Source organism: Notamacropus eugenii, chromosome 3 (genome assembly GCF_028372415.1).
Source record: "Notamacropus eugenii isolate mMacEug1 chromosome 3, mMacEug1.pri_v2, whole genome shotgun sequence".
NCBI lineage: Eukaryota > Metazoa > Chordata > Mammalia > Diprotodontia > Macropodidae > Notamacropus > Notamacropus eugenii.
Window position 1 is genome coordinate 81,526,681 of NC_092874.1, and position 27,348 is coordinate 81,554,028.

At 38.8% G+C, this 27,348-nt stretch overlaps 1 long non-coding RNA gene and 1 pseudogene across 1 annotated transcript in view; both read right to left on the reverse strand.

Annotated features, from left to right (window-relative positions):
• The window catches only part of LOC140532915 (uncharacterized), a 172,753-nt gene that overhangs the window by 119,071 nt on the left and 26,334 nt on the right, over nt 1–27,348 (reverse strand). The window contains exon 2 of the long non-coding RNA XR_011976738.1: nt 12,653–12,828. This is a non-coding gene — a long non-coding RNA (uncharacterized lncRNA). The remainder of the gene's footprint in view (nt 1–12,652; nt 12,829–27,348) is intronic.
• LOC140531026 (eukaryotic translation initiation factor 4 gamma 1 pseudogene) lies at nt 14,665–19,288 on the reverse strand (annotated as a pseudogene).

Below are 27,348 nucleotides of genomic sequence, written 5' to 3' on the forward strand. Positions count from 1 at the left end.
CATTTCTGTGCCATTCAAATCACTAACAGTAAGCTTCCCATTTGAACTATGCCTAAGGCTAACCCTTGCTCCATAAACATTACCACCACATAAAAACTAAAGAGCAAAAACTACTGGTCACTTGGAAAAATGCCACAAAGAAAATTCACTCCAGTGAGATGTCACATTCAGTACCATATGGTCATTTAAACACTAAACAAATCAGTCCATCAGTTAAGCCAGCTTCTCTGCCCACACCCCTGTGGGAAGCATTAATATGAGACACTTAAAGGATTGGAAAAGGAACCCATTATATTAAAACATTAGTGTCTGCAGCATTCTGTGGCACATCACCCTGGCTTTTTCAGCCGTGGAGGTCAGATTATCTCCTTAACCACTTGGAGTGCAGTAATAGTCAAAGTTAAAGGTTATCACCATTTGGGACCATTTCCTGTAACAGTAATGATAATGACCCCACAGTTAAGATAGTATCATTCATCCCCAAGTAACAGCTAAGCCCATTATATACTTAAACCAATATACAAACAATACTTGGTAAAGACCTCATCTATCACAGAAATGTCACTGATTCTGTAGGTTTAAGGAAATCACTGAAAACAAACTCGTGATATGAAAAATAATAACTATGATCTATAAATTATTTAAAAGTTGGTGGAGTTCAGTGTAAAATACATCATTTGAGTCTCATAATAGCCTCTCATTAAAGTACAATGGGCAAAGTTTCTCCCATTTTCCAGAGGAGATACTGAAGCTTTAAAAGGTTAAGTTACTTCTGCATGGTCACACAGCTTAGAACCCAGATTTCCTGATTCCAGTTCTGGGACTGGGACCCACCACCCCTTGTTCCCTCTTTTAAAAACAGTTTGAAATTTCACCATGGGAGTAAGACTTTTATTTCCCAGGTATTAATTTGCAGCTGATTTGACTCTTTGGAAAAACTGCCAGAGAAGTTTTAATAATGTTCAATGATCAAGTTCTCAGCTGTACAGCTCTTCTATGAGATGAGCAATTGCTCTCTCAACTCCAAGAAGAAAAACATTGAATATATCATTACATTGGAGAATATGCCAATTTCACTGGTCTTTTGGCCACATAGATTGTTTCCCTTAAAAGGAATTGTTAAGAGATACTGGAGAAGAATTCTCTTGATCACACAGAGAATGTGGCATTCCCTGGCCAATTCAAAACTATACTATTTCACCTCTTTCCACTCTTTTTCTTTCTTCCTAGAACACTGGACTGAGATAAGTGACATTTCACCAGGAATAAAAGGGTCATACCATTTCTTGTTCATTCCCTAATCAATATGTGCTTTGTAGCCATGCTGTCTCTACCCCTTCCCAACCTAGTTCCTCCTTATCTGGTGAGTTCCCTAAGCTCTTTGAAGGCAAGGATGGTTTCATTTGTTTGTATTGGTATTGTCCTAAAATTAGCACAGTTTCTAGTGTATAATATTTAATTAATCAACTTTTAATTTATTCACCAGGAACACTAAGAATCATTTTATCAGTTTCAATAACTTAAAAAGCTATTTTTACACCTTCATTTTTTTCCTTTTCACAAATATTTGCAACTTTTTTTTTTTAATATAGCCTTTACTACTAGCAGTTGAACTTATATCCCATCTTATTGAACTTATTCAGAGAACACTAAAGTCAATGAGAATCAAACACAGAAGCCAACGCTACCTTGGACAACATTAAAGGAGACAACAAAGACAAGATAAGTGAGATGGCAGTCTCCCTGCTCTCTGACCTGGGCAGATTACATTTGGAGTAATATACCTTATTCCGGACCTTGCATTTTAACAAGCATATTGATAAACTGGAGAGTACCAACCCCCTGCTACCAGGGTAGAAAAGGGACTAAAGTTTATGACAAAAAGAGGAGGATATAAGAATCCTTTAGAAAAGAAAACTGAAAATGGGACAGGACAGCTGTTTTCCAGTATTTAAAATACTGTAATGTGGAAGACACATTATTTTGTTATGCTTCTAATGATCAGAAATAGTATAAATAGGTAGCAGATGCAAAGAGCCAAACTAAGATTTGGTGGAAAGAACTTCTTCATAATCATGGTTATCAAAAGGGAAATTGTTTTCATCTGGAGGTAGAAGCAGCTAGATGTCAGCAGTGTTAAGAGTGTTTGACTTGGAATCAGTAAGATTCCCAAGTTCAAATCTGATCTCAGATAATTATTAGATTGTGACCCTAGGCAAGTCATTAATCTCCATGAGCCTCAGTTTCCTTATGTCTGAAACAGGGCAATAATAATACCTGTCTCACAGGGTTGGCATAATTAAGTGAAATAACATGTAAGGCACTTCGTAAACCTTAAAGCACTAGGTAAATATAGTTGCTTATCAACACCAACATCATCATCCTCCCTCTTCTTCCTCTTTGGAGAACTCCAAGCATGGCTCAATTACCACTTGTCAAATACATTATAGAGGGCTTCTTGCTCAGTTATCTATTGGACTAAAGTCTTCTATGGATGCTTCCAACTTTAAGAGTCTTTGATTCTATGAATTTATTGTTAGTTATCTATGATAGCTATCTATGTGAAGAGAAAAATCACAGTCCTTGAAAAGGATTTGCAGATACTTCATTACTGATGAAAGGCAGGATGATATAGGGGATGAATACATTAGCCATTACCAAAAACCTAGATAAAAACCCCAGGTTAGACACTTAGGAGATGTGTGGGCTTGGAAAAGTCCCTTGGTCTCAATATATTTCCTGAATAAAATACAAACATATTTGTGCTATCCCTGTAAAAAGTTCCTTTTAAAGAATGCCCTCTATATAGAACAAAATAAATATGAATTATTGTTTATCCCTTCCTATTTCAACTACCCCAAAATAATCCTTCCACTGCTGAGGTTTTGCTGTAGCAAAGATTTATTTGTTTGGGTATGTTTTCATTTTTTTTTCCTTTGGAATCATCTATTTCAGTTCATTTCTCAGAACCTATCCAATTATCCAGGTTCTTTTCAAATGATGAGCCCTTTTCCTGATTCTCCCAGAAGGAACAGGTCCCAAATGCTCATCTCTCTTGAATACATATGATGATACAAAATCATGGATAAAAATGAAATATAAGGATCAATTGTGGACAAATTGGGAGGACAGCTAAGTTGTTTGTGTCTCCATCCTCCTGTGCCCCACTACTTAATTCCTTCTGTGGTATTTCTGACACTCTTGCAGATTGACCAGGGTATTTTTGTTTTGAAAATACTTTTCATTTTCCTAAAAAAATAGAAATCAAGAGACTTGTATCCTGGCCTGTGATAAAATCATACCCATCAAGCAGGAAGAAATCTTAGAGGTGACTAAGGCCAACCCACACCCTTTACAGATGAGGAAACTGAGACTAAGAGAAGTTAAATAACTTAACCAACTTTACACAGGTGCTAAGAATCTAAGGAAGTATTTAAACTCAAGTCTGTTCAATGTACTATGCAAAGTATGACCCATGATTAAATCACTTTGTGGCTTTGGATCAGTTACTTTAACACTTTGTCCCTTAGCTTCTTCATCTCTAACATGAGATTAGGACTTGATCTCAAAATCCATTATGACTTGAAAATTCAATCATTTTAACTCAGATGTACAAACATTTGTACAATAGAAAAGAAACTACAAAGTTCCTTCGTTATGTTCCTAGCTGGAAGAAAGTGATGCTGAATAAGGGAAAATAAGCTTCCAGACTGAACATCATGTTAGTCTGTCTACATATATGTGTATGTGTGTTTATGTGTATATATGAATACATATATGTATGTGTAAAACTTTCATGGGGTTCTACATATTCTTTCACCTGGGAAGAAAAATAGATATAAACAATTATCTATCTATCTGCCTGTGTGGGTGAAATAGTATGGATAGTTTTATGAAAGTCACATGTAGACTTCTATCTATATCTATTTATCTATCTATTGATCAATTGATCTGAGTGAGAGAGTATAGATAGCTTTATGAAAATCATCACCACTACTAAAGAAATAAACCAACTATTTCTCAACATTAGGCCCATTATGTCTTTGGTGATCTAAAAAAAGTTAAACGATAATATTACTGGGATATTTTACTAAATGCATTTTGAACACTGACCATTCAGTTCAATTAGAATGTACCTTTTTCCCATTCATGAAATAAACCCATGAGGTTTATTTCATCTACATGCAGGTCAGACCTTAATAATTAATTATTAATCAATTAATAATTAAAAAAGAAAAGAAAAGGAACTTTGTAAAAACAAGTTGGTTACATTTATAATAATACAAAATTACATTTGTGTAACATTTTGCAATTTTAATTCTATATCCTCTTACCATTCAGAAGAAGTAAACTCTAAGATATAGCTAACACTTATATAGTTCTTTAAAGTTAGCAGAGTGCTTTAAAATATTTCCTCAATTTATCCTCATAAAAATATTATGATAAAGGTGTTATTATTATCTCTATTTTGCCAATGAAGAAACTGAGGCAGGCAGAAGTCAATGACTTGCCCAGGGTCAAGTGTACAAAGACATACTTGAACTTTGTTGTTGTCACTGCTGTTGAGCTGTTTCAATCATGCTCTACTCTTCATGACCTCATTTGAGCTTTTCTTGGCAAAGATACTGAAGTAATTACCATTTCTTTCTTCAGCTCATTTTACAGATGAGAAAACTGAGGCAAACAGGGTTAAGTGACTTGGTCCAAGCTCATATAGTTACTAAGTGTCTCAGGCTGGGTTTGAACTCATGTCTTCCTAACTCCAGGCCCAGTGCTCTTCCCGCTGCATCACCTAGGCTAACTAGCTACCTAATTTCAGGTGTGGCACTTTCTACTTCATCATCTAGGTGGCTTCCTAATAATAACTAGCATTTATATAACACTATAAGGTTTGCACAAATACCAATATCATCTTATACTATCCTCAAACCAACTCTGGGAGGTATATATACTGTTATCCTCATTTTAAAAATGAGGAAATAGAGGTAGATAAATGATAAGAATATTCTCTCCCACACTCCTCCCCAAGTTACTTTGAAAAATATTCAAAGAAGTATCCTAGATAACATATGAAGTTGTAAATGAATATAGATCCATGTGTCTAACAAGAATACTTCTTTAATAAAAAGGAAGAGAGCCAAAAAACCATTGACCTTTTGCCAATGTATTTGAATTATCGGGTCAGACCACCTGCAATAGAATAGCCTGTGAAAAATTTGCAGAGTATTGGACTTGGAGTTACGTTCAAATTCTGGTTCATCTATGTACTAACTCTATGTCCACTTTCAAATGAATTCACCTCTTTCACCCTCAGTCTTCTTTATACAATGGGGATAATAAGGTTTCTTTCTGCCTCATAGTGTTGCATAGAAACTTTTTAATAATCTGTAAACTTTTCTGTTACTGTGAACTAGTATGATTGTGCTGGGGATTTTTAATCCAAAGAGTCCTAATTGTCTACAAAGACTGATTTCTGAAGGTGAAAGCTAATTGACCATTGCATATTGTGTAACTTAGCTGAGGCTTCACTCTCCCCCCTGAAGGATTTGAATTTGCTGCATCTACATCCAAGAACAAATACATAACCAGCATATGATGGAGGCAGAGATTACCAGCAGACTCTAGCAGGCTCTCTCATTCATTATTTATCTACATTCTCAACGGCAGGCTCTTAAGGAATATTTGACTTCCAAGTTGCAAATTGTGAAATGGAAGAACAGGAAGGCTTAAGAACAACAGATCCTAAGGGGAAGTAGAAACCAATAAAGCTGCGGGTTCTTTGGAGAATTTGTATGAGCTCTTATCACAAGAGCAAGATGGTCCACAATGTTATGACAAAGCAATCTAAACTCTAACCCAAGGGCAGTAGCCCCTTGGGATGGGTCTGAGGTTTATTTCATCTACATGCAGGTCAGACCTCAAATAGATTTTTTTTTTTACTACACTTTTGTGTTAACTGAGAGAAGAGGGGGAAGAATTGTCTCTATTTTAGAAACATATTTCTGTATCATGAGGCATTCAGCATGTAATGGCTGTTTATCCCTTAGGCACAAAAGGCTTAGTGTATCCTATCCCCTCCGTGCCCTTCAGGAGAGGGTCCTACCTTTTAGCCCCTGAAGACACATGGAGCTGAGGCAGGCCATCCATGGGGCAAATAACATGATTAGAATTCATTGTAAGATTGTTTGGAACAGTTTGTATAAGACTAACAGGCAGGTTCATCAAATAGAGTAATAGATTTGGAATCAATAAGATCTGGATTCATATCCTGCTTTACTTACTAGCAATGTGAACCTGCATAAGTGACTTAAGCTTTATCTGCCTTTCTTCAATTTTAACTTTAGGTCATTTGACTCCAAGGTCCCTTCTAGCTATAAATCTATAAAGTCAGGATAACACACTTTGTGTATATTAACTGTCCTTGATTGACCACAAAAGTTAAAATGCTTGTGGATACAATGAGCACCAGGTATCAGCGGTAGGAAACCTGCAGCCTTGAGGCCACATGTGTCTTTCTAGGTCCTTGGGTGCAGCCTTTTGACTCAGTCCAAGCTTTGCAGAACAAATCCTTCTACTAAGGGGATTTCTTCTGCGAAGTTTGGATTCAGTTAAAGGGCTGCACTTGAGGACCTAGAGGTCCACAGGTGGCCTTGAGGCTATAGGTTCCCCACCCCTGAATATGCTTGCCCATGGAGAAATGCCCATATGAGCATTATGTGCAGGGGAAAGAAATGGTTCTGGATTTGCAGCAGTAGAATAATTCAAAATCCCAGATAACCCAATTATTACTGACACGAACTTAGAAAGTTCCTTAACCTCTCATTGCTTCTGTTTCTTCATCTGAAAATGAAGTAGTTAGATTAAATAGATAAATTCTGAGGTCCCTGAGAGCTTGAAATGTATGAATATTAAACATTCAATAATATGGTAATAATGCAAATATGTGCAGCATTTCAGCTACTTTGCTTAAAAGTAGCAGTACTTTTGTAGTGGCAAAGTACTGGAAACAAAGTCTAGGCCCCCGAAAAAGGGAATGGCTAATGTAATGCAAATGTATGTTAATGCAAAGAAATATAAGAAACAGCAAACAGGATCCATACCCAGAAGGATGGTGTTCCTTGAACTGATGCAATGCTAAGCAAGCAGAGTAATGCAAGCTATATATATATATATATATATACACACACACACACACACACACACACACACACACACACACACACACACACACACACAATAAAAAGAAAATAGGAAATAAATGTTCACCAATTTAATTCAGCAAAATTATAAATGACTGAATTTGGTCCCCAAAAAGAACTATGAAATATTGTTCCCCTTCCTCCATTCCCCCACTTCTTTAGAGATGCTTGAAACAATCAATACAACCGCCAGATATTTATTTATTCATTTGTTGGATGCACTAATTAGTTCTGCTGAACTATTTTCTTTTTTTCTTTCTTTATTATAAGGGATGCTATTTCGGGTGATAACAGGGATACAAAAGAAAAACAGTGGGAAATTTAGGTGATGAAAAAGCCAAAAGATTTCAAAAAAATATATCTAAAAAGTTTATCTGTCCAGCTTCTACCTTTTTTTTCCCCAAGCAAAACCAAAGAACTTCACAAACAGAAAAGAAAGCCTCAGAGAACATCTGGTTCATTTATCTCCTTTCCCTTAGGATTCAGAATTGTCTTTCCCTATTCATTTCTTTCTTTTCTACACTGCATTGAGAGTTGAATCCCGTGTTAGCAGAACCTGGTCCTGATAAGCAGTGGTAATATTTTACCCAGTTTTAGAAAACTATCAACTTCTCCCAAAGGGTTTCTTTAGTTCATGTATTAATTCAATGAACACTTGGAAGTATCTACTTTGTACCAGGTAGTGTGCCAAGTACTGGGGATACAAAAGAGGCAAAAGACAATCCCCACCCTCAAGGAGCTTACAATCTAACGGGAAAGAAAATATGCATGCAAATAAATACAAAGCAAGATAATACAAGATAACTAGGTAACGTTTCCCCCATCATGACCTTCAACAAGTTCTTAAATAAATTTAACATTTCATGATTCTTAATCTGATGGTAGGCAAAGAGACATCATAAACCTTTAGTCCTTTAGTCATACTCAACATAAGGTAAGAGGAATGAAGAGGAAGAGGGACAGAGAAATAGAAACTTAAGTCTGACTGGACAATCAAATGTTTCTATCATGCATACCTGCAGTTGAAGAATACAGAACAAGGTTAAATGCATAACTATCTTTTTCCCTCTGACATTCTTTGTGTTGGGAAGGGTTAGAACCAGGGCCACATACTCAAAAGAGGAGCTTAATTGCAAATAATCTTTATCATTACTTTTTTTTTTTTAATGTTATAACTGCAAATGGAGTAAACACAGTGCTGGAGGCTAGCCAATAGCTAACTGAACAGGTGTGCTTGAGAGAGGAAAAGACCTTGTTAAAGAAACTGCTTCCATAATATGATGTTCTTCCAGGCTAATTCTTGCTCCATATTTGTCAAACATTCAGTTGATAAGGTTTGGGTTCCTGACACAGGAATTTTTCTGCTTAACTTTTCTGACTTTGGTCCATGTGGTCCTTCCAAAGGCTTTGTCTGTTTCACTCTTATCTGGTCTTCTGCCTCTATGAGGTCTTAGATTTTATTACAGTGAAGCTCTATGTGAATCCATTTAGATTTTAGCTTAGAACTTGTCCTTTCCCCTACCAAGTCAACACCATACATATTTTTCTCTAAGCCTGCTAAGTTGCACGGAAATACTTCTTTGAGTTTTCACCATGCCAACCCCACAGAAATACCTTAAGTAGGATGAATAACAATTGCATATTTATAAATACATCATACATTATTTGAGAATCATTCTGTATTCATCAAGTGCTAAAACTACTCCAATATACAAAGATGCAATTTTATAATTAACATCCTTCTTTCTCTGATATGCTAAAAAGCTCTCTTTATGTATACAAAGGTTGAATTTATTATTCTAGATTTTAAGTATATGATGGAATAAGGAGTAAATGTCTTTAAGAACATCTCTCAGCAAAGGTCACCTTGCTAACATAATGATTGGTCATATTTTCCTTATCCCAACTTTTCAGGATGTATTAAAATATTATGCACTATTAACAGGTTCTTAACAGTGAACATCTTTTGGAGGTGCCTGGTGTTTAAGATTAGACCCTCATGTATAGAAACTTAGACATAAATTCTCTGTACCTTTTAAATAATCAAATTGGCTCTGCATTAAGTAGGAAATCTTTTTTTTTCCTTTTGACTCACATAGATATGGTTTCCTCATTTTTGGGTGCCCTCTATTTTTCATAGAATGAGAGTGACCTCTTCCTCTCCTCTGAACTTTTATTGGATTCAGCAGCTCAAATCCTACCCATCATTCGAAATTTACCTCCTCAATTTCTTAAAAAATATGGTCCTTAAAAGACCACTCTCTCCCCTTGCACATACTCTGTAACAATTAACGTCTGTGCTAGGCATTTGGGCAGTATGTTAAATTCCACTGTTGTGTTTCAGCTAATCGTTTGGCATTGTTAAGTGTTGTCATGCAATTAGACTGTGTGCTACTTGAAAGCAAGGGTTATAATTTGCACTTTTTCAATCAAACAATGCACAGGCACAGAGCTGGAGACAGAATAGATCCATAGTAATTACAGACTGTACTGAATTGAAATTAATGAGAGTAAAATCATTGAAATTCACAAATACTTATTCTGAATTCTTTTCAAGCATCTTCTCCCAAACTATATTGTAAGTTCCTGAAGATTCAAGATAGGTCTGAAAATGATTTTCAGTTTTTCATGATATAGTGCTAGACAAAACCTTGTATTACTCAAACCCAGCCATACCACATAGCCCCAGCTAGCTACCCAATTCCAGGTATTCTAAGGGTCAGAATCCTTTCTGTACCATAGTTCATGATCCACCCCCCCCAAAATGAGTTTATATTTACTCATCAGTCAGAAGATATTGTACTTAGATCCCAACAGAAGCATTTAAATAGCAGAATAGAACAATATTGTGCAAAGGTTGAACTCTCCCCAAAATATACAAGTTTTCACTGAGCAAAGTAGACAAGTATAGGAATTATGCATAAGGCACATGAGTGTAGAAAAGATAGCTGCAGGGAGGGACATATATGCAACAAACACAAATAACCAATGTGTACAGCTCAAATGTCTGTTCAGTACCTCCAGGACAAGAACACTTTTGACTTCTGTGATGGCATCTCTCTACTTCCTATTAATCCTTTTTCTCTACCTTCTAGGCATTGTGGGTAAGGATTCACCCCTGGTAAATTCTTTTGTTGTTACATGCTGGCTGGGCAGCTAAGTGGCACAATAAGTAGATCTCTAGGCATAGAGTCAGAAAAACCGAAGTTCAAATCCAGCCTCAGACACTCACTAGTCATGTGATGGACAAGTAGTGGTTTGGTTGCCTCAGTTTCCTCATCCATAAATCAACTAGAGAAGGAAATGGCAAACCACTCCAGTGTCTTTGTCAAGAAAATCCCAAATGGGGTCATGAAGAGTTGGATACAACAGAAATAAGTGAACATGCTGGATGTGTGCTCCAGGTTATCCTTAGCTATCCAGCACTTTTCACTTCCAACTTCAATTTTGTCCTTCTGTCTACTAGAGATGCTCCAATCAATAAGCCCTTCCAGTGTCATTACCAGCTATCCTCTTTCAGCTAATAGCTATGAAACTATCTTTAGTTTTTTCAGTCAACCCTCTCAGAAGATAAAAGAAAGCCGGCTAAGATCAAAAGTCTACTCTGCTATTTGTGTTAAACACTTTTGTTTCATTCTCAGAATTGTTTGGCATTATTCTGTTACCTAGCTTTGCAATGAATTTCTCAACTCAACCATCATTTAACTCTTGATAAAAATCTATGATAGCTCCTAGGTCTTTTTATATCCTTTAGCTCAGAAGTCATTCCCACAATTCTGTTTGCTTAAAAGGAAAAATATTATATGTCACATCATAATTAGGAATTTGTTTTTAATTTTCCACCCATCATATTATTTTGTTCTATGAAAACACCAAGGACTATGCTAATTTAATAAGTTTGAAAATATTAGTGAACTTTGTGTCACTTTCAACCATCAACACATTGCAATCTAATTTTTCCTAGGAGTATATATACATAGTTGGAATTTAAAACATCATTTTGTCATTTGATTCCTCATATGGGAAGAAAGGCATTTCTGCAGAAATCTGTGATCAAAGCTATTCAGGACCCAGACTGTGGACAATTTTCTGATTTTTGGGGGGGCATCTATCATGAGTTAGAACAGAGATGAGATATCCAAAGGTATTACAGAAAACTCATCAATGCAGAGAAGAGAAAATCAGGTATAATTTTGGGGTAAGTTAAATACTATCACCAATGCAATATATTAATATCTATACTATAAATGAGTTCTATTAAGTGTATATAACTCCTATAGGTCAACCTACCAAGTAACTATTAATATTAGCTATATTAATTTGTGATATGTAGGTTCAGAAAAATCAGAAAATTTCTGTTTAATTAGTAAATAATTGTCAATGTTGTCTAGAGTCTGAATGAAATTATTTCTTCATTTTTCTGGTTTTATATAGTCACTGATGTTAATACTGAATTAACCTGTTCTAGACTTAATCCTCATACTCATCAATATGGAATAAACATAATAATCTCATTGTGTGAAGGTGTTTCTTAGAAGGATAGTCGTGCATTTCAATATGCGTTTTCAATCCGGATACAAAAATCTGAAATATCTCGGTATTACCCATTACAATTACATATTTTCTTCATCCATATAGTCCATGCTCATATTGCTTCCTAATGACATAATAAGTATGAGATTTAGCCAATGTGTCAATTCATCCCCTAAAAATGATGTCTTTTATTTCTTCCCCAAGAAGAGACCAGTAGCAGATTCCTTCAACCTTGATCAGTGGCGTCAATCTCACAGAAACAAGGGACTCATAGGCCCTGTGCTGACTTAGAAAATCACAAGTTAACATGATCTACGTTGGATTGTATTTTTCTTATTTTGTTTAATGTCTCCCAAATACATTTTAGCAGGCTACAAATACAAGTTTTTGTTACCTCTGCCCTTGATCGTCTGGCACAGAGAGAATCTTAAAAAGGTCAAAGTAAACCCCCATAGACCCTATTACTGTGTGTTTCCTTAGTTCTGGTCAAGGTATGAAAGAATAAGTGAAAAACATGTAAATTCTTACTATATTCAGGCAATGTTTTAAGTGCTAGGGATATAAATACAAAAATAATACAGTCCATGCCAAGAAGGAGCTTATGGTTCACTAGTGGGAAGACAATACATATAGAGGAGTGGTAGCCAGGGAAAGATAATTTAGTATCAAAAAGTCAGAGATAGGGAGTGGAGCCATAGATGAAGCAATCTGTCTACCCTTTCCAGTGGTGATGGTAGCACTGATTTGATTTCTGTTTTGAGGACAAGAAAGGAAATGGGGTAAGAGGGTAATCATACAGCAGCAGAGGAAATGGCAAAGACATAGTGATGATTGGCTATAGAATAGGACATCAAATTTGGTCTTGTGCCTAAGACCTCATAGACAGAATAGAATGCGTACACTTGTGCTGGTTAACTTACCAGTTGGAGTAGCATTTCTATCTCCTGCTGCAAATGTGTGATTTGCATGTCTTGGTGTTTCATCTTCTTTTTGATGTCCAGTCTTTGGAGGAAAAAATAAGGGTAAGTGGGGGACTTCCATCTGGCCACATGCCTTGCATTTCCTTCTATACATCTCCTGTCTAATTTCCAGCCTCCTAGGGGAAAAGGAGAGATGTTTCACTCAATGATTCACATTCTCACACTTGATCATACCACCCACACCCCGGTAATTCTGAACCCCTGTAAGTCATCCATCAATCCCCATTCCTAATCCCTCACATTGTTATCTCTTACTCCCATTCCCCTCAGGCCACCTACACCAAAATCCCAACTAAACCCTATCAAGTCTTTCCATTGTGCCCATTGGAATGTCTGATCCACAGGCTATAAAATTGCCTTCATCCTAAATCTTTTCTTCTACAACTGTTTCCATTTTTTGACAATCACTGAAATCTGGCTTCCCACCCACCCACCCCATGCTACAGCCTCTTTGGCCTCCATTTCCAGTACTAACTGCACCTTCATTACCCTTAGCTCACCAAAAGAGGTGAGGGAGTTTGAATATCTTCTCTCCCCATTTCCACTTCCAGTTCATCTCTCTAACTTCATCACTTAATAACCTCTACTTCTTTGAGAGTCATACAATCCACACCTTCAACCTAACAACAAGAACAAAAAATCTTGTACCTATTGTCTACAGATATCCAAGGCACATCCTTTCCTTTCATAATAAGTTCAGTAACTAGCTCACAATCATTTTTTTAAACTGTCTACATAATAAGGGACTTGAATATACATACTCAAACTCCTTTAAACACCCTAATTTTCCAGTTGTTCCATCAACTCATTTTCCATGAGGTACTCCTCCACCAAACATCACCCATACACAAAGATAGTCATACCCTTGATCTTGCCATCACCTACAAACATACCATAAGAATTCAAAAATCCCCTTATCTGACCATAACCTGTTGGCTTTCCTCCTCTCCCTCTGCCTTCTCTTTCAAACACTACTCTTCACCCACATCAAGGCCTCCAATCCCTCAACCCCTCAGTTCTCACTAAGGTCATCACCCCTGCCCTAGCCACTTTCTTCTTATTCCACTTTGACCTCTTAGTGAATGATTTCCACAGTGTCCTCTTATTTTGAGCCTCTAGTCCTTTCATATCTCCTATTCTGTCCAACCAAGCTTCTGTAGTGCATGACTCCTGTCATGTACTACCTTCCTTCCTACATATATACTACAGAACGAAGGTGGAGAAAAGCATGCAACCATTCTGATTGGGTCCATTTCAAATTTACATTACACAACCTCAACTGGGCCCTCCCTATTGCTAGACAATCCTCCTGTACCTCCTATACCTTAACAACTCATTATCTCACTGACTAAGAAATAGTGTGGTGGATCAGAGGATGAGGTTAGGTACACAAGACACAGCAGTCAATGACTATAGGAATGACCTGTTTGATAAAGCCAGGGACTCCAGCTTTTGGGATAAGAACTCACTATTTGACAAAAACTGCTGAAAACTAGAAAATAATATGACAGAAACCAGGCATAAGCCAACATATTACACTGTATACCAAAATAAAGTAAAAATGAGTACATGATTTAGATATAAAAAATGATACTTTAAGAAAATTGAGAGAGTAACGATGAAGATTTATGGAGAATGCAAGAATTTATGACCAAACGAGAGATATGAAAATGGAAAATTTTGATTAAATTAAAATGAAAGTTTTTACACAAAGTCAATGCAATCAAGATTAGGAGGGAAGCAGAAAACTGGGAAGGAATTTTTACAACCAGTGTCTCTGATAAAGGCCTCATTTCTAAAATACATAGAGAACTGAGTCAAATTCTCCTCCCGTTTCTTTCCCCTTCTATCTCCTAGGGCAAGTTAGATTTCTATACCTATTATTGCTTCTTTGAGCCAAATATGATGAGAGTAGGGTTCACATGAAGTTGATCTCCCTCCCTTCTTTTCCTCTACTGTAATAGATCTTTGTACCTCTTCATGTGATCTAATTTAGCCTTTTCTGCTTCCTCCTTTTATTTTAGCAGCAGTTTCAGGAAACTGATTGTGACCTTGGGCTTATAGGTGGTAGGTACCTTCAGCTCCATGAGGCAGCAGTACATATTGGCATAGGCCACAAAGAATTTGGGCTCTGAGATGGCCTTCTTGCACATCAAGCTGATGACCCCTTTGAGGCTGTCCTTTATGTTGACAGCCAAATGCTTTTCCTGCTTTGTCAGCTGGGGCATCAGCTTGTTCAGAGCAGATTATACCCTTCTGAACAGGTCCTGGGTTTTCCTGCCTTGAATTTTCCTCTCCCTGGTCCTTTTCCACAGGGCCACTTTTTCTATCAGGCTTCAAGGCTTTCTCAGCTTTATTAAGCTTCACTTTCTCATTGAGCTATACTGTGGCAATGATCTTCCTTGGTTCCTTCCAAAAGCATGGTGGGGCAAGGCCCACCAGGTCCCAGGGTAGCCCACTACCTGATCCACACCAGCCACTCCCCTTGGGGGCCTTGATTGCTGAGGTTGGGCTGAACCAGGTAGGCAAAAAATCAGGGCCAGAGTTCATTATGGTTAGCAGCTGGAGTCTAGTGGCTGTAGAGGTGTTGTGTTTGCCTTGTCCAGCACCACATCACTGATGTGAGGCAAGCTCTGATGATTTTGCATGCTGTCAAAAACGAACTGGAATCCAAGCAGAAACTCCCGGTCATTGTACTTCTTGTGCTCAGGATCTAAAGGCTTCCACTGATCTGACTTGTACTGGTAATTCTGGTTCCCAGGCTGGAAGTTCTCAGTATCATTCATCTTGTCTTCCTTTTCCTCCCAGGTCTCATAAGCCCCAGTGGGTCCCCCTCAGACTCAAGGGTTGGCTCATGGCCCACAGGGGACTGACTTTATATCCTCATTCTCCTCCTCAAAGGCATCCAACAGATTACTCACGATCTCCTTCTTGTTCAGTTCCTTGATTCTGTGTTTCTTCTGTGGCACAGATATTGCCACCACTTGAGTGGCTTTCTTGTCAAGACACTCGGTAAGGGGGTCTCAGGTAGCGGTGATCTCAGGGACCAACGATTCCACTCCTCCCTTCTCCCTTTTAGTCTCACCTTCCTCCTTGCCCTTCTCATTCTCTAGTTTTTCCTTCTGGGTAGGAGTTGCAGTAGGTGTCCCGGGAAGGTTGGCAGGGATGGTAGGGAGCATCAGCTTGGTGCTGCCACAGTCACCACCTCCACCTCCTCATCCTTCTCCTCAGGCTCAGCAGTAGGACTCAGGTCCATGGCAGGGGGAGAGGGGGCCCATTGGACAGCTCCACAGTCTGGACCACGGGGGCCACAACTGTGAATTCTTGGGGACAGGAGCTGCTTCAACCTGGCCCACCTCTGAATGGACCTTGGGGTTTTCACAGGGTTTCTCACATGGGCCACACCGATGGGCTCTGGAGGAAGCGCAGTGTCCAAAGGCTGTTGGATGCTGGAAGCCTAAGCAGTGGCAGGCTCAGGGGCTGGTGGAGGACTAGTCACTTCTGCCTTTGGGGGCAGGAAAGGGCTGCTGGAGAGCACAGAGTAGGGCAGGGCAGCTCTGGGACTTCATGGGCATTAGGGGTGGGCTCCTCAATGGTCTTCTGACTGACCATTGTGGTAATGGGGATGCCTCAGAGGCCCTGGGTCTGGCTCAGGCTTTGGCTGTTAAACTGGAGGTGATGGTAACAAAGTCGGGGAAGGAGAAGGAGATTCAGAGGGCCTGTGCTCTGGACCACCCCCTTACCCACCATGGTCATTCCCTGAGGCAAGTCATCTGGGCAGATAATGACAGCAAGCTGGGGAGTCTCTCTATTAGCCTGAGGCTCCAGACTTCTTCCTGTCTGTGGAGGAATGCAGGTGGAGGAGGTCCAGGCCCTAGATATGATCTCCTCTTTGATACCCTTACATCCCTGGTTGGGATCTTGGATCCAAATCACCTGTCATTCCCTCTTGGGCACAATCTGGGGTGGCCAGTTCATTAGGTTTGAGGTGGGGGTCACACCAAGTGGAAACCACTGCACCCCTTGAGCAGTAGTAGGTAACAGTGTGTAGGTCCCAAACTCAGTAGGATACTTTAGGGACAGTACAATATATGGGAAACAGCCCTGTCCAGGATGTAGTAGGCACCTTAGAAGGCTGGGTAGGAGATCTGAGAAGGGATCATCATCACTTGTGAACCCACAGAGTACACATGGGCAGTTGGGTCAAGCTTGGCAGGGCCTGCACTATTTGGGGGCTGAGATATCTTGGGTAGAATTGCTGGTGAGGCTGAAAAACCATGTTCATTTGAGTGCCTGGTGACAGGTTAAACACCACCCATGCTGTTTTCCCAGAGGGGAATGCCAGACCCTCAGGAAACAACAAATCCACTCTGTGTCCTGCAGGCCCTGAGCATCCAAGGTGCTTTCAGTCTCCTCGTCTTCTTAGCTGAGCCCCACACAGTTGCACAGGCTCTGTCCATGACCATTTCCATCTCCCACCTAAGCTATTCCGCCATCCAAACTTTCCTTATTACTATCAAAGTTACCATCACCCTCCAAGTCCCCAGACTCACAACTTAGATATTGTTATCGATTTCACATTATTTCTCATACCACCTATATCCAATTTAACATAGTCTATTGATTTCACATTCATAATATTTCTTCAATAAATCTTTTTCTCTCCTTGGATACTGCCATCCCCTGGTATGATTGAGATCTGCCTACCACAAGTCTTTCCTCACTCCCCTCTATTCTTCACTCAATTCCCAAAATGATTTTTCTAAAACACCAGTTCAATGATGTCACCACAAAATTCAGAAAACTCCAGTGGCTCACTATCACTTTCAACACCAAACACAAATTCTGTTTTTGGTTTTTAAAGACTTTCGTAAACTACTTCCTTACACCAAAACTTCTTAAAACAATGAATATAATCAGGATTGGATGTAAAACTGAAAGCTGGGGGAAAATATTATGGCAAGTGTCTCTGATAAAGGCCACATGTCTCAAATATCTAGAGAATTGCATCAAATTTATAAGAATACAAGTCACTCCCCAGTTAATACATGGTCAAAGGATATGAGCTGGCAGTTTTCAGACAAAGAAATCAAAGCTATCTATAATCATATGAAAAATGCTCTAACTCACTGTTATTTAGAGAAATACAAATTAAAACAACTCAGAGGTTGTTATTTCATATTTATCAGTTTAGCTTACATGATAGAAAAGGAAAATGACAAATGCTGTAGGGCATGTGGAAAAATTAGGATATTAATGCACCATTGGTGAAGCTGTGAACTGCTCCAACCATTCTAGTGAGCAATTTGGAAGTATGCCTAAAGGGCTAAAGACCTTTGATCTTTGATTGGACCTTTGATCCAGCAATACCATTAGTAGGTCTATATCCCAAAGAGATGGAGAAAAAAGGGTGGGGAGGACTTATTTGCACAAAATTATCTATAGTAGATCTTTCTGTGGTAGCTAAGAATTTGAAACTCAGATGTCCCATCAACTGGGGAATAACTGAAAAAGTTGTGGTATATGATTGTCATGGAATACTATTGCTATAAGATTTCAGAAAAACCTGGAAAGACTTACATGAACTGATGCAGAGTGAAGATAGCAGACACAGAACATGGTACATATGGTAATATTGTCTGACAATCCACTGTGAATGATTTATTTATTCTCAGCAATACAATGATTCAAGACAATTCCAAAGGATTCCTAATTAAAGATGCTCTCCACCTCCATACAAAGAACTGAGGATACCTGAATGCAAATCAAAGTTTACTACTTTTCATTGACTTTATTTTTTTATGGGTTTTTATCTGTCTTCTTTGACAACCTGACTAATCTGCAAATATGTTTTGCATGATTGCACAAATATAACCTGTATTATTTGCTGTCATAGGGAGGGGGAGGGAAAGAATTGAGAACTCCTTTTTTAAATAAATGTTAAAAATTGTTTTTAAATGTAATTTGGAAAAAATAAAATATTCAAAAAAATGTACATGCACACACAAAAGCACATGCGCACACACACACACGCACACACACACACAATGTACTCTTCCATCCAATGACACTAGCCTCCTTGATATTCCACAAACAAGATACTCCTGCTCTCAGCTCTGGGTATTTTCTCTGGCTATCCCCAATGCCTGGAATGCCCTTCCTCCTCATCATTAACTCCCAACTTCCTCAGATTTCTTTAATCCTAGCCAAACTCCTTCCTTCTATAATTCTAGCACATTCCATCAGTTAATTTCCTTTTCATCCGGTATATAGCTTGTTTGTATACACTTTTTTTTTTCCCTTTCTCCTTCATTAGATTTTGAGCTCCTCGAAGTTAGGAAGTATCCTTTGCTATTTCTTTTTATTTCCAGTTCTTAGTACAGTACTGGGCACATAGAGGCCACTGAACAAATACTGATTTTCTCTACCCTCCCCCTCCCCCGCTTTTGTCTCTCTTCAGAAGTTAGCATAATGTCTGGCGCATAGTAGGTCTTTTAAAATGCATATTTATTAAGCGTCTGGCATGACTCTAAGGTAGTGTTTCCAAATTTGAAAGGATTCATTTACCCAAAGCATGGTCTCAAGACCTCTGGATGGTCTATAGATAACAACAACAGAACAGATGACAAGAATATATGGGTCTGGGAAAGGCAGATGCATATGATATAAAGCACTGTTAAAACTTTACTGGAAATGTATAGGGAATGGGTGTCTAATGTATCAGTTACTGCTTAACTCCAATTCTTTTATTTCTATCCTACTTACTGAAAAATGTCTGAATACATTAGCTTATTTTTGTGCCTAGTATGTAATCTCTAGCTAATATAAAGCAATATTTCTTAGGTAATTTATGATAATTCAAGACTAAGGGTCATTGTTCTAATGTAACTTCTCACACCACCATAGTATGGATGGATAGTGTTTAGTAGATCAAACATATGCTGAAGCAGCCTAGTATAGTAAAAAGATAATAAGAACTGGTTTCCTACACTCTGAGTTTGAATTCTAAGTGTACTATTTGCTACATCAGTGACCTTGAACCTCTTCTCTAAGCACATTAATTTCCTCATCTGTCAAATAAAAGTGTTGTAATTCAGTGATCTCCATAGTCTTTTTGAATTCTAAATCTTTGGATTTATGAGGCTATATTGAACTCAAAACAGGTCATGAATGGTGTGTATGTTTAAAACAAATTCCTAATAAAAGCTTTGATTTTTTTTCTTTTTTCTCTTAAAGTGAAATTCAGGGGTGGTCAAGATGGCACAGTAAAAGCTTATCTGAGTTCCCTCAAATGCACTCCAAAAAAAAAAAAAAAAATTAAAATAATACTTCGAAAAAAGAATTCTGAAGCAAGAGAATCAACAAAAGAAAGGGGTGAAAGAATGTCTCCAGATCAAGACAACTTAGATGGAAAGGTCTGTCTCAATAGGGAAAAACTGGAGCTCAGTATAATGCCTAATGCTGCGGATCCCTGTCCAGGAAAGTCATCAGCAAGCTCTCAGCTTCAGCTTCCGAAGTTCTCAGCCTATAGGTAATAAAGGGCTTAGACAACTGGTCAGAAGGGGATAACAGGGCTCCTGCTCCTGGCACTAGGGATCAGTAACTAGAACTCTTTTGCATTGCCCGTATATGGTTCCAGGTCACAATAACAACTAGGAGCTCAAGGGTGCAAAAGAGTGCTCATGGTCACTAAAAGAACAGAGCACAGGCTAGGAGAGCAGTAACCATACATCTCTTTCAATCATATCCCCTTGGAAAAACTGAAAATTTACAGATTCCCTAGAACTAACTGTGAAAAAAGCAGTGTACCCACTTGAGCATGTATGTGCAAGCATGTGCAAACACACCCACATACAACCAAAAATAATCTCTAAAGCTTGGGCCAGTGCCTCCTCCATCCCAAGGGCAGAGTCCAACTTGAACATAAAGTTAAATATCAAGAAAAAAAGCTGGACAAAACGAGCAAACAACCACAACAAAAAAGAACTTAACCACAGAAAGTTAATATGATGACAGGGAAAAACAAACAAACTCAGAAAGGGACAACTGTGACAAAATGGCTACATGAAAGCCTCAAAGAAAAATGTCAATTGATCTCAGGCTCCAAAAAAAAAAAAAAAAAAAAAAAATATTTACTGAAAAAGCTCAAAAAGATTTTGAAAATCAAATAAGGAAGCATAAAAATGGGAAAAGATGTATAAAAATTTACTTTAGGAAACAATTCCTTAAAAAAAAAAACCTCCTTAAAAACTGGAATTGGGGTGGCTGTGAGCTTTTCCACTCAACATACATTTGCCATCCCCCCTGCCTCCAGGTGCCCACTTCTCTCTCTCTTTAGGGTACAACCTTGGCACTTCAAAGTTTGCCATGGATGATGATATTGCTGCTCTGGTTGTTGATGGCTCTGGAATGTGCAAAGCTGGCTTTGCAGAAGACAATGCCCCTTGGGCAGTCTTCCCATCCATTGTTGGGTGCCCCAGACATCAGGGTGTGATGGTGGGTATGGGCCAGAAAGACAGCTACGGGGGGGGGGGGGGGGGATGAGGCTCTGAGCAAGAAAGTTATTCTGACCCTGAAGTACCCCATCGAACATGGTATTGTCACCAACTGGGATGACATGGAGAAGATCTGGCATTATACTTTCTACAATGAGCTCCATGTGGCCCCTGAAGAGCACCCTGTGCTGCTCACAGAAGCCCCCCAGAACTCCAAATCCAACAGAGAAAAGATGACTCAGATTATGTTTGAGACATTCAACACCCTGGCCATGTACATTGCCATCCAGGCTGTGCTGTCCCTCTATGCCTCTGGTCATACCACTGGTATCATGATGGACTCTGGTGATGGTGTGACCCACACTGTGCCCATCTATGAAGGTTATGCCCTTTCCATGTCATCCTCCATCTAGATCTGGCTGGCCATGATCAGACAGACTACCTCATAAAGATGCTGACCAAGAGAGGGTTCAGTTTCACTACCACAGCTGAGAGGGAAATTGTGCGTGACAACAAGGAGAAGCTGTGTTACGCTGCCATAGACTTTGAGCAGGAGATGACTACTGCTGCATCTAGCTCCTCTCTGAAAAAGAGCTATGAGCTCCCTGATGGTCAGTTTATCACCACTGACTGGCAATGACAGGTTCTGGTGCCCAGAAGCTCTCTTCCAGCCATCTTTCTTAGGTATGGAATCCTGTGGAATCCATGAAACTACCTTCAACTCAATCATGAAGTGTGATGTTGACATGGGAAGAACTTCTATGCCAATATTGTATTGTCTGGTGGTACCAACATGTACCCAGGCATTGCTGACAGGATGCAGAAGGAGATTACAGCCCTGGCTCCCAGCACAATGAAAATCAAGATCATTCCTCCACCCAAGCACAAATACTCTTTCTGGATTGGAGGCTCCATTCTGGCATCTCTTTCTACCTTCCAGCAGCTGTGGATCAGCAAGCAGAAGTATGATGAATCTGGGTCTTCCATAGCCTACCACAAATGCTTCTAAATGGACTGTTGGTGTTTGTTTGTTTATTTGTCAAAAGGGTATGACATGATAATTGCCCCCCCCCCCCAAAATGAGATTGGCATGGCTTTATTTGTGTGTGTGTGTGTGTGTGTGTTTGGGGGGGGGTTGGTTTGGTTTTGTGTTTTTGGTGCTTGATTCAGGATTTAAAAACTGGAATGGTGAAGGTGATGTTGGAGGCAAACATCCCCAAAGTTCTACAGTGTGTCTTCAGGACTCAGATTGTACATTTGTTTGGTTTTTTTTAAATAGTCATTCCAAATATTGTACAATGCATTGTTACAGAGTTATGAGCCTCCACGAAGGCAGTCCTCTGCTAGAGCAAAGGAGCTAAGTAACAAATCCAGGTGGGGAGGGAGGAGATGAGAAGGTGTTAGCATTGCTTTACATGTTAATTAATGATATCCTTTAAAAAACTTTTTGTGTCTTCAGCCTTAATACTTGTTCCTTTTCTCAACTGTCAGCCATATTGAATGGCTCCCTAAATTCCCTCCCTGCCCCCAACACAGATGTGAATGAAGACTTTACAGTCTCCCTGCGAGTTTTATAAGATTGGTGCCAGTACTTGGGGGAGAGGAGGAGCTTTACTTGTACACTGACTTAATATCAGTTCAAATAAAAGTGCCCATGTTAAAGGAAAAAAAAAACCTGGAATTGGGCAAATGGAAACAAATGATTTTAGGAGGTATAAAAAATACACAAAATCAAAAGAATGAAAAAAGAGAAGAAAATGTGAAATAGCACATTGATAAAAGAACGGAACTGGAAAATAGATCAAGGAGAGATAATTTAAGAACTATTGGATTGCTTAGAATCCATGATGAAAAAGAACTTAAATTTACATTGTATTTCAAAAATTATTAAGGAAAATTTTCCTGATATCCCAAGGGTAATGTAGAAGGGTAATATAGAAATTGAAAAAATCCATTCCTCACCTCTTGAAAGAGACTCCAATTACATGCCAACAAATCTGACAATATAAGTGAAATAGATGAATATTTACAAAAATATAAAGTGTCTAGATTAAGATGAGTAAATACAATACTTATATAGCCACATCTTAGGAAAATAAAAGAAGTAGACCAATGGAACAATGATCTCTCTTAAAAAAAAAAACACACAACAAAAAAAACAACCAAGGACCAGATGGATTCACATGGGAATTATGCCAAACATTTAAAGAACAATTAGTCCCAATACTATATAAATTATTTGGAAAAATAAGCAAGAAGGAGTCCTACCAAATAAATATTATGCTGATACCTACACCAGGAAAAGCAAAAACAAAACAAAACAAAAAAAACCATAGCACAAATTATTTAATGAATACAAATGAAAAAATTTTAAATATAAAATATTAGCAAGGAGATCAGAGCAATGTATTCACAGAGATTATACACTATAACCAAATGCAATTTATATCAGGAATGCTGGGCTGGCTCAGTGTCAGGAAAACTATCAGTATAATGGGCCACATCAATAACAAAACCAACAGAAATCATATGACAACTTCAAAAGATGCTTTAAAAAGTTTCTGACAAAATGCAACATTCATTCCTATTAAAAAACTGCTAAGGAACAGAAATTAATGGAACTGTTCTTAAAACGACAAGTAGTATCCATCTAAAACTATCAACAAGCATGATCTTTAATTAGGATAACCTTGACACCTTTCCAGTAAGATCAGGGGTGAAGCAAGGATACACATTATCAATACTATACAAGAAATGCAATAAGGGAAACAAAAGAAATTGAAAGAATTAGAAAAGGCAATAAGGAAATAAAACTATCAGTCTTTGCAAATGATAAGATGGTATGCTTATATAATTCTAGAGAATCAACTAAAAAAATAGCTGAAATAATTAACAACTTTATCAAAGTTGCAGGATATAAAATAAACCCTAATAGATCATCAACATTTCTGTATATTACCAACATAGTCCAGCAGAAAGAGAAACTATTTTTAAAATAACTGGAGAAAGACCTCCACATGCATCAGCTTAGGCCCATGCAAACAGGCACCTTCCACGTACTTCCATGTATTCACAGGTAACACAGAAATATCCACCATTCTCAGCATGTCAGTCACCAATAGTAGCACCCTAGTTTAGAACCAGATAAACTGCCAGACCCCCATGGCCTCCGGTAGCACCAGCCTCATGGGAAAAACAATGGACCAGGAAAATAGATTCAGGAGAGACAGAGTCAGAATCATTGCACTACCTGAATGCCATAATCAAAAGGAGGACCTGAACAGCATCTTTCAAGAAATTATCAAGGAGGGGCAGAGCCAAGAGGGCAGAGTAGAAAGACACACATGTGGTAGCTCTTCCCCCACAGCCCATAAAACACCTATATAGAAAGACTCTCAACAAATTCTAGAGCAGCAGAAGCCACAGAATAAAAGAGTGGAGGAGATTTTCAGCCCAGGGTGACCTGAATGGCCGATGGGAAATGTCTGTCTTTCATGCCTTGGCAGCTCAGTGTGGCTCTGGGAGGAGGATGAAAGCAGGCCTTGGGAGCAGAATCCCCAGCTGCAGTAGCAGCTCTTTGCAGATCCCTCAACCCATAGGCACCAAAGGTCAGTGATAGGGCTTTTTCAGCTGGCCAAGAAGGGAGAAGGGCCTTCCTATAGTCCTGGCCTGAGGCTGTAGCCTGCAGAGGTTCCATTGGGCAGGTGGCAGCAACTTCCACAGCAGCCCGCATCCATTGTTGGATCGTAAAACACCTGGAGGCACTGATTCTTACCTCAGCCCTGTGTAGAAGCCCAGCCCCCACCTAACACTCCTGAGGAATTTGAGCAGCTGATCTTTATCTCACACTGAATGGCAGCCCTGCCCCAACAGCTTATCTGAATCTCAGCCCACAGAGCTGGCTTGGCTGAACTGGAGACGAGGTGGTTGTGAAGACAAAACTCTATTACTCAGATTCTGGGCACAAAAATTTCTTTTTGCTCCCAGGCCAGTGTACACACTTGATTGTATCACCTTGGAGGAGCTGAGATCTTACAGACCCCCCAGAGTATACACTAGTTTTGACAAAGGACTCAAAAGTCAAGTAAATGGTTGGGAAAATGCCCAAAAAAGGGTGAAAAAAATGAGACTATAGAAGCTTACTTTCTTGGTGAACAGATATCTTCTCCCATCCTTTCTGATGAGGAAGAACAATGCTTACCATCAGGCAAAGACACAGAAGGCAAGGCTTCTGTATCCTAAACATCCAAAATAAATATTCAATGGTCTCAGGCCATGGAAGAGCTCAGAAAGGATTTTGAAAATCAAGTAACAGAGGTGGAGGAAAAATTGGGAAGAGAAATGAGAGAGACACAAGAAAAGCATGAAAAGCAGGTCAACAGTTTGCTAAAGGAGACCCAAAAAAATGCTGAAGAAAATAACACCTTTAAAAATAGGCTAACTCAATTGGCAAAAGAGGTTCAAAAAGCCAATGAGGAGAAGGATGCTTTCAAAAGCAGAATTAGCCAAATGGAAAAGGAGGTTCAAAAGCTCACTGAAGAAAATAGTTCTTTCAAAATTAGAATGGAACAGATGGAGGCTAATGACTTTATGAGAAAGCAAGAAATCACAAAACCAAACCAAAAGAATGAAAAAATGGAAGAGAATGTGAAATCTCTCATTGGAAAAACAACTGACCTGGAAAATAGATCCAGGAGAGACAATTTAAAAATTATGGGACTACCTGAAAGCCATGATCAAAAAAAGAGCCTAGACATCATCTTTCATGAAATTATCAAGGAAAACTGCCCTCATATTCTAGAACCAGGGGGCAAAATAAATATTGAAAGAATCCACTGATTACCTCCTGAAAGAGATCCAAAAAAAGAAACTCCTAGGAACATTGTAGTCAAATCCTAGAGTTTCCAGGTCAAGGAGAAAATATTGCAAGCAGCTAGAAAGAAACAATTTGAGTATTGTGGAAATACAATCAGGATAACACAAGATCTAGCAGTTTCTACATTAAGGGATCAAAGAGCATTGAATGTGATATTCCAGAAGTCAAAGGAACTAGGACTAAAACCAAGAATCACCTACCCAGCAAAACTGAGTATAATACTTCAGAAGAAAAATTGTCTTTCAATGAAATTGGGGACTTTCAAGCATTCTTGATGAAAAGACCAGAGCTGAAAAGAAAATTTGACTTTCAAATACAAGAATGAAGAGAAGCATGAAAAGGTAAACAGCAAGGAGAAATCATAAGGGACTTACTAAAGTTGAACTCTTTACAATTCTACATGGAAAGACAATATTTCTAACTCTTGAAACTTTTTTCAGTATCTGGGTAGTTGGGATTACACACACACACACACACACACACACACACACACACACACACAGAGACAGAGACAGAGAGAGAGAAACAGAGAGAGAAAGAGAGAGACAGAGACAGAGAGCACAGGGTGAGCTGAATAGGATGGGATCATATCTAAAAAAATGAAATTAAGGGGTGAGAGAGGAATATATTGGGAGGAGAAAGGGAGAAATGGAAAGGGGCAAATTATCTCTCATAAAAGAGGCAAGCAAAAGACTTTTCAGTGGGGGAAAAGGGGGGAGGTGAGAGAAAAAACATGAAGCTTACTCTCATCACATTTGACTAAAGGAAAGAATAAAATGCACACTCATTTTGGTATGAAAACCTATCTTACAATACAGGAAAGTGGGGGAGAAGGGGATGAGCAGGGTAGGGGGGATGATGGAAGGGAGGGCAGTGGGAGGAGGGAGCAATTAGAAGTCAACACTTGGAGAAGGACAGGGTCAAAAGAGAGGGTAGAAGAAATGGGGGACAGGATAGGATGAAGGGAAATACAGTTAGTCTTACACAACATGACTATTATGGAAGTCATTTGCAAAACTACACAGATATGGCCTATATTGAATTGCTTGCCTTCCCAAAGGGAATGGGTTCGGAGGGAGGGATGAAGAGAAGTTGGAACTCAAAGTTTTAGGAACAGCTGTTGAGTATTGTTCTTGCATACAACTAGGAAATGAGAAATACACATAATGGGGTATAGAAATTTATCTTGCCCTACAGGACAAAAGAGAAGATGGGGATAAGGGAAGGGAGGGGTGTTAGAAGGGAGAGCAGATTGGTGATAGGGG